We start from the raw sequence: 12416 nt of genomic DNA, 5'->3' as shown, positions 1-12416 counted from the left end.
GGCAGTACTTTTTTGCTGCCGTCTTTGCTTTCAAGGCAGTCCTGTTGTTTTTGTCATCGTAATTGCTTGTCTGCCCAGTAACACACCTGTCAGTCCATTTTTGTCATGCTGCAATATTCCCTAGTTGCAGTTCTTATACAGGTCATAGTCGGTAGTTTACATATGTTGTATAATACATGTTTTATATTATTTAGAATCTGAAGCTTGCAAACAAACATTTGAAATCTGATACCAGAGAAGTCTATTTTAACTCCACAATATGTGATAAAAAATGTCAAAATAAGAATCATATATATTAAGGTACATAGACACCTTTTTGACTTTTGTCTCTTATTGTTCATTTCTATGGACATACATCTTCAGATCTAAAATATTGATAACCCCCAGTGTTTTTTGGATTTGGGGTACACGAGATAATATGCATTGGTGTGCAGAGTTCCTTGCATATCAAAGGGACCATTATAAATATATATTTTAATTTAGAAATTTCATGGTTAATTTCGCTGGACTTTTCATGAGTTTTTACTAAAACAAAATCAACGATTTTGAACTCAGTCACTTTGAAGCCCTTATCATGCCTTTTAGATCTGGCTTCCGCTTTTTCTTTCATTCTTCTCCTGACCAAATCTTTTTTCTCTTTTAGATCGAGTTATGCAATGGGTGGAAACTGTAAAGTCTCTTCAATCACACTTTTAGTTTTAAAATTCAGCAGGATTTCTTCAGGTGTGAAACCTGCGCGTTCGTCATAGAGGGTATTTATTATTTTTCAATAAACCTGCCCCAGGCCTTACTACTGTACGGGCAGTCATTTGTTATTTACTGACCAATAATCTATATCTGGTGTCGTCTTTGGTCTCCAATTTCCTACATCCTTCACTATCCTATTCAAATCGTGCTATCTTGTCGTATTGTCAGGCTGCTTTTTCGGTTTTGAAATTTCAAAATCTTTTACTACAATAATCAATTCCTGCGCCAGTATCGTATTTTCTAGAGGCTCTTTCTCGTTTGGGTCAGTCTCTACTGCCGGGGTTTGCTCTGAAAAAACTTCACTTTGTCTTCCATATTCATTATTGGTAAAGTATTGTACCTTTATTTCTACGCTTTCTTCCACAGAACTATCACTGAGTTCTTCTTCACTATTTCAATCAAGCATGAATGCAACTCTAAGATAACAAGCTAATTCATAAGTTGATGTTTCATTATTCTCGTTTTTTTTTATCATCTCCTAAATGCTGCACTTGATCTACTGTTACAAGCAATTCTTCACATTATTTCGGATGATGTCGACTTTCACTTCATACTTAGTGTAATCATGATGCACTTCAGTTGTTCGCATGTTATAGTCGGACTTAACTTCATCCTCTATATCGCTGACAAATGTTTGTGTGAGATTTTCGTCAGTCAGGACCTCATCAATACTGTTGAGGATTTTATCCTCCGCCCGATTTCTACTTACACAGGCAATTTTACCATCTCCTGCATTACTTTCCCTAATAACAGCAGCTCGTGTACTTAGCGTGGTGCCTTCGTTTCTTTCACTAACTTTTTCTAAATTTGCTACACGCGCACGTTGCGTGGCGCTTCCTATTTCCACCTATTTTCTACCTACGGATAGTGTCTCTACTCCAATACCTCCTCTCTTTATTGCATTAACTGCCGTATAATGTTTTTCAAATTTTCCGTGTTCATCTTGCTTTACTGCGTTATGTGCTCTCTCTCTCTCTCTCTCTCTCTCTCTCTCTCTCTCTTGCCGCCCATATTGACCGCCAATACCACCTTTTCCCACGCTCCAAGCCCCTTCGTTAGCGGAGGGGGTTGCCTACACCTTTACCTTCGTTATTATACAACTTGCCTAAGTATGAACCAGTTTTCTACAAGCAAGTTCTCTTTTATAAACAGGCATATTTTAGGAAGTTTCATTATTTAAACACAGTGTTAAGATTTTTTCAAATGTCCATCACAAACTTCATCTGGCAATTCAAAGACATTAGTCCGTAAAGACCAAACATTTCATAGTTGCATACATAAAATTACACAGTATAAATTATTTATAATCGATCTTGGTGTTACACGCTCACCACTTCTGTCGCCGGCGAATTATCCGTGCGCGACTCACGACCACACCCAAACTTCCTTATTTGGCCATTCATGCCTCACAATCTGCTCTCGTACCCATTACGTAATTTCCACACAGGAGACGATATTTTAATAAAAAGTCCCTACCTGTTATCGGTGGATAAATACGGTGATACAATGCCTGTATTTGTTAAGACGTACGACGCAGTGTTCCTTCGGACATGCAAGCTAGTTCTGAGCTGAGGGCTTTTTAACCTCAAGCACTACTAATACGTCGAGTTTTCCCTTTAGTTGGCTATATGTAGCACGTCTATGTTGACTTCGTATCTATGACGTTTCTTTAACACATATATGTTCAGCAGAAGTGGTGGCTGACTTGTGTGCCTCCAGCTGCGTTCATACTAAGTCAGTCTCGCAGCTATCGATTGTTGAAGTCCATATGCAGTGACGTCAAACAGTACAGTGCCGTCATCAAAGTTACAGTGGTTGAGGTATGTTGCATTAACCGTCGGTTCCTCTCCTTTTTCTTAATTCAGATAGGGTAATATCAGAAGACTCACCGAAAACTCGAAAAGAAATTAATTTGTCTTTGAGGTTAGTTCAAGATAATTAATTACCCACTAGCCGTTATGTGCAGCTGCACTTCGATGTCGGCAGTTTTGTTAATGAAGGGTGATGGTGGACAAGTAATCTCTTGTACATGGAATAATGTCAGCTCCCTCAAATGTCTTTGTTTTTGGGTAAGCATAGCTTGTGATGTTTACCGACCATGACTGCCCCAGTGCATGATAACGTGACATGTGGAGGGATGCTCCACGCGTACGTTATGCAACAAATTTAGCCATTTTTAACGGAGTATGTTCCCCGATGTAAAAAGAGACATGCCATTCCTTCCATCAGCCTCTTAGTGATGTGTGACTCCACAGATTGGCGCAAATATTTCAGTTGGTCTCCATTTTGGCGACTTGCTCGTTCTTAAAGCCAATGCCACCCACTTCTCCCCTGATGGTCAACCATCCAAGTAGTAGCCGGGACCATCAATATGAAAGTATGAATAATCACATTGAGGATTGGGTAAGCATTTTATTCTAGCTGTTACCCATGACTGCGCTCGCATTTCGATAAAACCAAGTGGCTTTATCGGGCAGAATAAGATGATCAGAATATTCGGCCGCTTGATGCAAGTCCTATTATTTGGCGGCACTTCGGCTACTTCATGGCCTTGTTTAATGTTACTGCCAACAAATCCTTGACTGGGAATTGAAATCGCATAAAACGAATGTGTAAATCGGCTGGTATCAGTGATATAGGGGGTATGAGAGACGCCCATCCTGATTCTGGATGTGTGAGGATAGTTGCTTCGTTGACAATATTTTGCATAGTTTTTATCCGAAAAAGAATGTGATTAGAAAGCTTACGTCGATTCTCATTTTGTAGTAAATGTGTTCTAATCACAAGCTGATAAGCCATAAATACAGCTTCCTGTTTTCTGTGAAAACTGAGTGCGAGGAAGAACACAAAGCAACGCATACTTATATATATACAACTTTTGTTTAAAGCTGTATATGAGGAAAAAGAATAGATGTGGAAGAAACAATTTGTTTGGATCTAGTTAAAACCGACTGCAAGAAACAAAATGGGATAGAATATTTTCATAGAGCAGCATTTTATTACTCATAGTCTGCTTTAAAATAAAACTTGTACATTATTGTTGAAAAGTCCATCTGAACATTCATTAGAGTACTGTGTAAAACATTCAAGCAAAGAGTTCAACAATTTTTCGAGATATTTTCTTATAGTGTTTCCCCTTTATATATTATTTACATATCTCTGTACCATATATGTATGAAAAGTACATAGTTAAATGTATCTGAACGTTTATTAGAGTACCATGATAATATTTGAAGTAAATTGGTAAGAACTTCGATTTTCTTGGTGGCAACATTAAGAAGCAACTTATATATATATATATATATATATATATATATATATATATATATATATATATATATATATATATATATATATCTTTGAATGTTTATTGGGATACTGTGTACAATACTGAAGCAAAATTGTCAGTAAATTTTCGATATATAAAGGGGAAAGTTTGGTAGCAAGAGTCTCATTCATATATGTGTATATATGTATAATATCCGTGCAAATGTTCATTAGAGTTTCGTGAAAGAATCTGATACATATATATATAATCGGTCAGGAAGTTTTCGACATTTTTTGTAAATACAGTTAAAAACGACTTGTCTTTATATAGTGGTATAGATCAAATCGCTTTAAAACTGACAAAGAAAGAAGATAAATAATTTATAATTTGATGCTGCGCTAATTTTATAATATTTGTATTTGTAATAACGTCATCTCCCATCACGCATCTGCCTTTTACCTGCAGCTGCGCTCGCATTTCATAATCAAATGCCCTTAATCCTCCCACGTTCTACATGTACAGGTACGACGTCTCTCTGTCATACTGTATTTAAATGACGCCATCGTTGAGTCTTTAAGTGTCTCTTGACCTGTAAGAGTCGAGCGACGGTCAGCGGCTAAAATGCGACGGACTTGAGACTGACATTAGTATGGAAGTATGGATTACATATAGTGACGATAATATAAGCATTGTAATCGTTATGTTGTGTTACGAACAACACCCGAAACAATGAAGCATTTTCACAAAAATGGTAAAATTCAAAAGTCAAAGAGTAAATAGTTTTCTCGGAGAGTAGTTGTACAGGCACGACACACTCTGGTGCGAAAGGTGGTTACCGTGCGACAGCTGGAGAGACACTAGCGCTCCAAGCGGAGAGAAAGCAGACAGTCACAAACATAGAAGGTATAATGTTTGTTTTGAATTATTTCCTACTCAATTAAGGAAACAATTACTATATTTTTGCAATTTCGTGCATGAGAACTATCTATTCCTGTTACTATTTGTTGTTATTATCATAGGCACTTTCATTGAAATTTAAAATTTTATGTGGAGTCTGATGTTTCGCCCATACTTACACTTCACTCGACTTCATAATACAAAAACAGTTTGTAAAAATCACTTTTGAATCAAAAGCGATTGTGTTGACTATTCTTATGTTTGTGACTGAGAGTTAGCAACAATGGTTAATCCTTAAGCTACTGTTGTGGTAGCTTATTTGGTATGTTAAATATTGGAGGTATTACATTTCATATAAGTTTCCTACGTTCCACAATCACTGATTTGCCTGGAAGTGTAGCAAACAAAACTCTGCTTTGTTGGGTAGATTACGACGTCTTTCTACAAAAAGTCTGGTCTTCTGGCGTTTATTAGCAATTTTTTGTTATTAAAGGAAAACGTTATCCAGTTAATGTATGTACTTTGTAAGAGAATCGTAAATAAACGGTTCTGTGATGTGTTGTTTCGTACCTCCTAGGGTCCTTAAAACACTAAATAATGAGAAATATGGTGTCAATATTTAATTATTGTAGATTTTTGTATCATTGCAGACACTCCCTATTGTAAAAACTATGTTACAGCTAACTATAAACGTTGGTGTTCGCACTCATCCTATATCGCATTCGGAAGTGTCGTTCCCTGGCCGCTTGTGGCGCTACTATCGCTTTGGGTAATGAAAATGAGACGGAGTGTCACAACGGTTACATTCATCAAGTCAGTAAATGTACTACACGCTTTCTAAGGTAGCCTATATTTATCCTCTCCATACCAAATTTCATCAGAATCGTTTCAGCAGTTTAGCTGTGAAAGCGTAAGAAACATAGTTACTTTCATACTTATGATATTAGTATGGATTAACATGTAAGACATCCCAAGGTACCTCGCTTGCACCACGCTCTTCAGCTTCCAAAGGCCCTGTGTTGATTAAATGGCGAAGCTTAACTTGAATGACATTTATTTTTCTTGAGATATAAATCCCCTGCGCCAGCGGCGCTTACCCAAGCCGGAGGGGTGGCGAGAGAAAGCAGACATACCCTCGCCGTTAAGGGGTAACTGAATAACGGCCACGTTGTAGCTGCTGTTAATGAAAGGGTCCACCCCCGCAGGCGGACGCATTTTGGTGTAATGGCGCCTTTTAATTCGCCCCTACCGCTGAATGCGATTCCGAAAAAGTTCCTGCGGCGCAAGTTAAACATTTAATTAGGTCCATTAAGTGAACGCTTAGTGTCGTTTAATTAAAAGTCTGTACTTAAATTTTTAATTTGATTCAACGGCAGGCGATTCAGTCCCCTCGACGTGAGTCCACCCTATACAATCCACGCTACGCGTGCGCGGCAGTCAAAGATCTTTGCCTGGTTACAACTTCGGCACCTCTAGTGTCACAACGTCTGTTGAGCTCCCTTTTAACGCTTTTCATTCTGGACGTCTGAAGAGCTATTCTTGGCCTCAATGGCTCCTCGGAGAGCGTCATGAAAATGAACACACCGCAGAACAGTTGCACAAAGTACCACCGCGAATCTGCGTGTAAAGGAGCGACCCTCAAAGTAAAGGGTAATGAGCTCTTTAGCTTATGTGAAACTCTGAAGCATTTTGCAACGCACATAGCAGACGTTTTGAATGCCATTTACAATACAACAGCTGAAATTCTGGCACAATAATTCCCCTATTGAGGTAACAATGGAGTCTACTGGCTGCAATGTTTTACGTATTGTGTACCTCCCAAATATAAAGCTATACGTCCACTTAAAGCATACTCGTAAGTGTAAGTGTGATGGTTCCACAACCAATAACAACGTACAGAAACCATGTCATTTATGAATAAACTAATGAACTACAGAGTCTTTAAAGAACTAAAATCCCATGCATAAAACAGCTTCAAACTTCTCATCGCTTTACAAAGAGAGAAATATTTGACGTTAAGCACGTAGGTTCAAAATGGTTCAAATGGCTCTTAGCACTATGGGACTTAACATCGGAGGTTATCAGTCCCCTAGAACTTAGAACTACTTAACCCTAAGGAACCTAAGGACCTCATACACATCCATGCCCGAGGCAGGATTCGAACCTGCGACCGTAGAAGTCGCTCGGTTCCGGACTGAAGCGCCTAGAACCGCTCGGCCACAGGGGCCGGCAAGCACGTAGGTTTAGAAAAGATTTGAAATAATGTTTTAAGTTCGTTAGATGTCGGTAAGTGCTATGGTCATCATACATATTATTGTTCACGTCAGTACCCATTTTTCTCAACACGTACTACCCGTACAAAGATTGAATGAAGTATCGTTAGAAATGTCTCTTAACAGGCTTCTGACATTACGTACCGATTTCCCCTGGAACTTACTATTTGCGGAAAATCTTAGCATAGGAAACTATCATGGATGCCAACGTTCATACTTATATTTCGCGAAGCTAACTTATTAATCACGAATAAGAGACTCCATTTCCATGTTACCTTATTAAAAAGACATTTTTATCTGTTTTACAGTAGTTATCAACTAAATAATTTGTATACAGCACTGTCATAGACAATAATCATGACCACTGCGGTAGTCCATTATATCAGCCAGTCGTAAAAGTTGACTTTTCTAAACGAATATACCTTACGAAACGACAAACATATTTGTCATTTTCGCTTTGAATTGTGATTTACCTGTTGCTACTACGGTCTAACGTGCTTACTGTAGCTGAAAATATTTCTCCAGTTTAAGATATTAAAGATTTTTTTTCTCTTCATCCCCACAACTAGCCTTGTATTTCAAATACTGTACCGTCACTTTTTAAGACTACAAAAGTGCCAACGTTCTCACGAGTCCCCTGGTCTAAAATACTAGATGAATTTACCCTGAGTATTTGCGTCAAGACAGATACACAGTTTTCACCTACAAAAGCGACTTTTTCACATACCTCAAGGTTTATGACGTCACATCTCCTAAACAGTTATGTATTGCACGTACATTCAGTGGCATGCGTTACGAATAGAGTTCGAAGTAAAACATCACACTTGAAGCGACGGTTTTACTACATGAACAGCAAAGTATGGGAGGGGGAGGGGAGGGGAGGGTCAATGAGAAAAAGTTTCGAAAAGGTTTGGAATTATGTGTATGGTTTGTTGCTTTCATTCTATAGTGTGGTAGAGTGAGACACCATGCCCCCAAACGTTCGTACAGTTTACACTCGTAATTGTTGTTCATGTCATACTTTGTTAAACTTTTCATTTAGAAATGGCTCTGAGCACTATGGGACTTAACATCTGTGGTCATCAGTCCCCTAGAACTTAGAACTACTTAAACCTAACTAACCTAAGGACATCACACACATCCATGCCCGAGGCAGGATTCGAACCTGCGACCGTAGCGGTCGCGCGGTTCCGGACTGAGCGCCTTAACCGCGAGACCACCGCGGCCGGCTTTCATTTAGAATTATACTCCTTAATCAGCGGATTGTGTCAACATCACAAATATTTAAATTCGACAAAGCCGTTGGATAGGCAACCTGAAACCTCTTCTGGGTTCCTTGCCCTCGGATAGTCGCTTAGTTATTTACATGGTGAACCACAATTCCACCGACAGACTTTCAGAGGTAGACCTGTGGACCAAAACAAGAAAAAGCTTCTGGTAAAGATGGGCTCTAAACTCCGTGCCTTAAGAGTTACGGCCACTTCTTCAGTATGAGAAATTTTTCACAGTAGTTGAAGATAAACAAGTGCTCATAGCTTTTAAGGTATGCACTTAAGAGCCAGTTCTTTGATCCATGTTACTACCTCTCAAAACATACTGTAGTGATATACTGAAGAGCAAAAGAAACTGGCACACGCAGAGGTGCCACAACACGACGTGTTATGGACTCAACTAATGTCTCAAGTAGTGCTGAAGCTAACTCAAACCGTAAGAGTACGAGCAAGTGGAGATCTCTTCTGGACAGCTCGTTGCAAGGCATCCCAGATATGCTCAATAATGTTCTTGTCTGGGGAGTTTGGTGGCTAGCGGATGTTTTTAAACTCAGAAGTGTTGCTGGAGCCACTCTGTAGCAATTCTGGACGTGTGGGATTTCGCATTGTCCTGCTGGAGCTGCCCAAGTTCGTTGGAATGCACAATGGATACGAATGGATGTAGGTGATCAGACAGGATGCTTACGTACATGTCACGTGTCAGAGTCTAAATATAGACGTATCAGGGGTCCCATATCACTCGAGTTGCACACGCCCCACACCGTTACAGAGCCTCAACCGGCTTGAACATTCCCCTTCTGACATGCAGGGTGCATGGATTCATGAGGTTGTCTCCATATCCGTACACGACCGTCCGCTCGATACAATCTGAAATGAGATTTGTCCTAACGGGCATCATTTTTCCAGTCATCAACAGTCCAATGTCTCTGTTGACGTGATCAGGCGAGACTTAAAGCTTCGTGTCGTGCAGTCACTAAGGGTATAGGAGTGGGCCTACGGCTCCAGAAGTCCAAATCGATGATGTTTCGTTGAATGCTTTGGACGCTGACACTTGTTGATGGCCCAGCATTGAAATCTACAGCAATCTGCGGAAGGGTGGCACTTCTGTTACGCTGAACGTTCTTGCAGGATCTTTCTCCGGCCGCAGCGATGTCGTAGATACGATGTTTTACCGGATTCCTGATATTCACGGTACACTCGTGAAATGGTCGTACCAGAAAATGCCCACTTCATCGCTACTTAAGAGATGCTGTGTCCCATCGCTCGTGCGCCGATTATAACACCACGTTAGAACTCACTCAGATCTTGATAGCCTGCCGTTGTAGCAGCAGTAATCGAGGTAACTACTGCGCCGAACACTTGTTGCCTTATGTAGGCGTTACCGACCGCAGCACCGTATTCTGCCTGTTTACATATCTCTGTACTTGAATATACATGCCTATACCAGTTTCTTTGTCGCTTCACTGTAATTATAGCGTTATTTGTTCCAATGTTCAAGGTAGAAAGTAAGAACTGATATCTGTACTGAAACTGGCAGATTGTCATAGATTAACCGGTCTTCAAAAATAAGTTACAATAATGAAATAACAGCACTATGTTTGTAAAAAGTAATGGTGAACCTGTGCCAAATTACCAGACAATCATGTTACTTTATAGAAGTACAGTAGCTAGAAAACAGACAATTCATAGTTCGTCATCTACTGTACACTCGGTTCGCTTATAAAAATTCTAGGAGTCGTAATTTAAGGGTTATCTAATTGTTGTTTTTGCAGAACTTACGTTGAGTATCGTATTCCTCATTGCAAAAGTGGGGTATTTGTTGGTCTTCAGCTAGCAACGGTATATGAGATGTTATCATTTCTGCACTGCAGCGGGCACCTAAGGCGATAGAGTTTCAGGTGTACTGTTTATCATTTGGTCCGAAGCAGCAACAAGGGTATAAAAATACCCCATGATGGTAAATGGAGGTCGTTTAACGCAACGGCTCACACTTGTGGACGAGGGGAAGCCGCGACGTCACGTAAGAGACCAATTTACTATAAATTACTTTTTGTGTCCGCATAAAACTTTGTATATGCCTGTGTAAAGGAAGCTATAATTCATATATCGATTGAGGACCAGAGAGGCCATACGGCAATATTTATACTATCTGCAGAAATAAAAGACTGCGCGGCCTTCAGGATTTTCTCCGAGGGGAGCCAGGACATGCCTGGCTGTTCGCTTTTGTCTTCTATCATGCTGGTCTTGCCATGTAAGTATCGTTGTCTCTGTAGCTCTGAATCATTTCTAATGTGTTAAGCTAATTTTAATTCAAAATGTGTTCGAATACTTTATTACAGTACCCGTCTACATATTTATCTTAATAATCATTGTGCCACTAGTACGATTTTTCAGCCTTTTTGTGTGAGAGATGCAATACTTCCACGTGACACCGATCCGCCATTGGCGTGACTCTGTTACTAACTTTCAGTATTTTTTACTTTTGTTGTCCAACCTGAACCTGCAGTCATCCTACATCTACATCTACACCCATACTCCGCAATCCACCATGCGGTGCGTGGCGGAGGGTACCTCGTATCACAACTAGCATCTTCTCTCCCTGTTCCACTCCCAAACAGAACGAAGGAAAAATGACTGCCTATGTGCCTCTGTACGAGCCCTAATCTTTCTTACGCGAAATATAAGTTGGCGACAGAAAGATTGTACTGCAGTCAGCCTCAAATGCTGATTCTCTAAATTTCCTCAGTAGCGATTCACGAAAAGAACGCCCACTTTCCCTCAGAGTCTCCCACCCGAGTTCCTGAAGCATTTCCGTAACACTCGCGTCATGATCAAACCTACCAGTAACAAATCTAGCAGCCCGCCTCTGAATTGCTTCAATGTCCTCCCTCAATCCGACCTGATGGGGATCCCAAACGCTCGAGCAGTGCTCAAGAACAGGTCGTATTAGTGTTTTATAAGCGGCCTCCTTTACAGATGAACCACATCTTCCCGAAATTCTACCAATGAACCGAAGACGACTAGCCGCCTTCCCCACAACTGCCATTGCATGCTTGTCCCACTTCATATCGCTCTGCAATGTTACGCCTAAATATTTAATCGATGTGACTGTGTCAAGCGCTACACTACAAGTGGAGTATTCAAACATTACGGGATTCTGTTACCTAATCATCTGTATTAATTTACATTTATCTACATTTACAGTTAGCTGCCATTCCTTACACCAATCACAAATCCTGTCCAAGTCATCTTGTATCCTCCGACTGTCACTCAACGACGACACTTCCCGTGCACCACAGCATCATTAGCAAACAGCCGCACATTGCTATCCACCCTATCCAAAAGATCATTTATGTAGATAGAAAACAACAGCGGACCTACCACACTTCCCTGGGGCACTCCAGTTGATACCCTCGCCTCCGATGAACACTCACCATCGAGGACAACGTACTGGGTTCTATTTCTTATGAAATCTTCGAGCCACTCACATACTTGGAACCAATCCCATATGCTCGTACCTTAGTTAGGAGTCTGCAGTGGGGCACCGAGTCAAATGCTTTCCGGAAGTCAAGGAATATGGCATCCGTCTGATACCCTTAATCCATGGTTCGTAAGATATCATGTGAAAAAAGGGCGAGTTGCGTTTCGCAGGAGCGATGCTTTCTAAAGCCGTGCTGATGCATGGACAGCAACTTCTCTGTCTCAAGGAAATTCATTATATTCGAACTGAGCATATGTTCGAAAATCCTGCAACAAACCGATGTTAGGGATATTGCTCTGTAATTTTGAGGATCCGTCCTTCTACCCTTCTTATATGCAGGCGTCACCTGCGATTTTTTCCAGTCGCTCGGGACTTTACGTTGGGCAAGAGAATCACGATAAATGCAAGCTAAATAAGGAGCCACTGCAGTAGAGTACTCTCTGTAAAACCGAATTGGAATCCCATCAGGACCTGGCGAT

The sequence above is a fragment of the Schistocerca americana genome, chromosome 6 (assembly GCF_021461395.2).
Source record: "Schistocerca americana isolate TAMUIC-IGC-003095 chromosome 6, iqSchAmer2.1, whole genome shotgun sequence".
NCBI classification, from domain to species: domain Eukaryota; kingdom Metazoa; phylum Arthropoda; class Insecta; order Orthoptera; family Acrididae; genus Schistocerca; species Schistocerca americana.
Note: the sequence above shows the minus strand (reverse complement) of the source record.